Source organism: Spermophilus citellus, assembly GCF_964194105.1.
Source record: "Spermophilus citellus genome assembly, chromosome: 8".
NCBI lineage: Eukaryota > Metazoa > Chordata > Mammalia > Rodentia > Sciuridae > Spermophilus > Spermophilus citellus.
The window spans coordinates 150,997,924-151,001,265 of record NC_138189.1 but is presented as its reverse complement, the minus strand read 5'-3'; the positions used below and the strand labels follow the sequence as shown (position 1 = coordinate 151,001,265).

The following is a 3,342-nucleotide window of genomic DNA, read 5'->3' as shown; positions in this document are numbered from 1 at the left end:
ACAGAATGGATACGTCCATAAAACTAGCATCTGACGACCTTGTGACACCGCAGTGTAACTGCCTGGCCCTTCCTGACGCCCACCGTCAAGGTCGGGGGATTGGAGCCCCCATGCAGCAGCTGAAGCTGTGTGCGAGTCCTGATCCTTCAGCAGCCACCCTGCCTGTGGAGGGCCTCTCAGGGTGGTCCTTTCCCCCGCCCACAGTGCTGTGCGCTTGTGGAGCACAGAGGTCTGGGGCCTCTGGGCAAGTTGGCCCAGGAAGACTCCTGGTTCAGAAAGAAACCACTCCATTTGTTCCACAAAGTATGCTAACTGTATTGCAAACAATAACTGTTATTGCAAACGTGAGGCTTTATTAATTCTTTCCAACTGATCAAATTCATGTACTAAAACAAGAGCATTGTAGCTGAAAAAAAATTCACTGAGACTTTAAAAAATATAAAAGAAAATAATAACATAACGGTTGAATTGGATGTCTAGGGTAGAACTACTTTAAGAAATCATACTAACAAAGAAAAATTATAAAGTTATTCTACAATCTGATTGTTTCATTAGTATTTTAAATTCTTTATATAATGGAAATAGAAAATTCTAGTTAGTGCCTTATGACTACTACTAAGAAAGACCTCAAAAGACATGAATATGAATAGAACAGCCATACTCATAGAAAAGTCCAGATTGTATATTATAGACAAATTTCTTTTCCTTCCTGTTTAATGTTGAATTTAAATATGTACAGTTAGCATGCACTTTTAAATAATTTCTTACTTTAAATACATTAATGAATCAACTTCCTGTCCTAATACCTGAGATGACTCACCAGTAATTGTTCTATTATTTTATCATTTTTATTGTGAAATATTCAGGAACTGAGATTTTGGAACAATAAAATATCCCTTCCTTAAATGAATGTTGAGTCTATGTGGAAGAACACAAATCTAAACATGATTACAGAGTATTAAGGGGAACATTCATGGAGATTTCCATCAACCAGTAATGCCCCGAGTATCTTTGTCAAACCCTCCTCTTACATTGAATTTTTTAAAGACAGGTGCTACTTTTGCTTCATATGTTTCCAAGTGAAAACTATTGAATTGAGTTGAGCTCAAGTTGAGACACATTGATTGAGCTGATAAAAGTTCATAACTTCTAGAGAGTTGCAAAAATGTGGAAATCGTCTTTCCCTGTGCATACCTAGACAAAAACATTGTTTTATGCAGTTCAGTGCAGCTTCTTGAAAAACAAGCTTTCACACTATTTTTCTATATTGAAACATGATGATCAGTGTGGACCGAGGCCTCACCAAAAGACAATGCTAATTTAGATGCTTCCTGAGTACTGACTACAATAAAAACCCCACGGAAACCCAAGATGGGCTGCGTCAGCAAGGAGACTTCACTAAGGGGCTGGCCAGAGGCCAGGGGATTCTAAAGTTTTCATATAACCTTTTGGAAAGAACCAGTCTACTCCAATAAATGAAGGAAAGTAAAGAAAATTCAAGCCTTTCAGAAATGTCAGCAAACCTGGACCACACGACACCATGTTGGAACTGGGATAAGAGAGACTTGGCTCACAAACCCTCACAACCTGAAGGACTCCATCCAGCCACTGAGGCCTGGTACCCTGGAGAGGCGGCTGGGTTCATCTTTGATGTGGGGACACGTTTGGGGCTACACTATGGCACCCTGACAACAGGAATAATTTATTTTCAACACTTCTCTATGTATCATTCCTTCAAACAACTCCCAAGATACGTGGCAGGGGCTTGTTGTCTCTTTCTGGCTGGGAAACTGGAAGAAACAGCCTCACCCCCACCCCCACCCCCCAAAAAAAAACTTGTGAAAGGTTCTGGAGAGATTCTTACTACAGATCATAAAGTTTGATTCACAGGTACAACATCCATACCAATTCCTGCTCAAATACGCAAAACGACTTAAAGGTGATAAAAACTAAATTCAAAAGTCGGTTCAAATGGCATGGACATCTGTAAATGACAGTCTCTTGTCACTGCAGTGAGAACCAGAGATCATAGCGTTGGCTGTGATGCATCTGGCAGGACTTTTGTGCAGGTCTGAGATACAAGGATCGACCTCCAAAGCCCTGTGTAGGAGCAGGAGGAAGCGGTTCATTCACAATGTCCCTGTCGTCCTCTGGAAGATCTCTGCCACCAGATCCTGGGTCTTACGAGGAAGACAACAGACGCCTCGTCACATCCCCCACCTCCGCAGCCTACACCGCAGGGGCCACATGTACAACAGTTGCAACCATCTCAAGGCCCCGAAGCAGCCCGTGGCAGCAGAAGGACGCCCAGCAGTCAGCCCAGCGGCCACAGCAGCTGCCCACAGCCGCCAGGAAGGCCTCCCACCTCACAGTCCTCTCCAACCCGGGAAGCGCCCGGCAGGTTCCTCCCAAAGAGCCAGGCAGCAGAACCCAGGCCCCAAACCCCCCAAATAGAGACCATCCACCCACCGCTGCCTCCGGGCCCCCAGTGGCCAGTCCAAAGCCACCCCTGGCTGCATCTCTAGGCGAGGCCAAGCCCCTTGAACCCGTGGATTCAGGTGACCTCTGCAAAGTCCTTATTCCTGCTCCTGCCCAGCCGGCCCCTGTGCACCAGGCCCACCTCTGCCACACTGGCCCCCTCCAGCCACCTGACCAGCAAGTCCACCACCAGCTGCCACAGATCTGGAGAGGGTTATTAGAGCCTGTCATCCACGCAGAGACCCAGGGTCCCTCTTATGGCGCCCTGCCCCAGCCGCCAGAGGGCCTTGGCTACCCCCCCACCACTTGAGCCTCCTCCCCCAGCCTCCTTCCCCCAATCTGCCACCCCCTCATTCCTGGTTACCCCACCTCCACCCACCTACAACCTCAGCTTTCCATCCTGCCCCCACTCCTGTCCCCCACCCATGCAGTGCCGCCTCACCCTCCTCCAGGCTTGGGCCTGCCACCGGCTAGCTGCCCACCTCCCGCCCAGCCCCTGGAGGACAGCCACTCGTGCCTCCCCCATACCCCCCACCCTTCTTGTCTCCTGTTGGGGGACCTGGAAGGGCAGCCTGGATGAGATAACCCAAAACCTTTTGTTCTTGTTTTTTTTTTTTTTTTAACAAGAGTTTTTCTAATTAACTTAAAGAGTAGTTTGAGTGGGTAAGTAGGGGGGACCTTGTGTAATGCCAGACAGTTGCAGTAAGGAGAGGAGAGGCCAGATCCCTGGTGAAATTGGAGTGGTCCTCACACCTGGAGGATGGAGAGCCAGCCTCAGTGTGGCCTTGGCAGTGCCTCTTGCAGTCTTAGGGTACAGTTTCAGCTAAGGTCGTCTGAGAGTCCTGCGTTGGGTTACTTTATACT

The 3,342-nt window shown here is 47.7% G+C and overlaps 1 pseudogene across 1 annotated transcript; it reads left to right on the top strand.

Annotated features, from left to right (window-relative positions):
• The first annotated feature begins 1,475 nt into the window (after positions 1 to 1,475).
• On the top strand, positions 1,476 to 3,063 carry LOC308654577 (cyclin-K-like; annotated as a pseudogene). Its single transcript has one exon. The product of its transcript is annotated as a cyclin-K-like (transcript).
• The last annotated feature ends 279 nt before the right edge of the window (positions 3,064 to 3,342 follow it).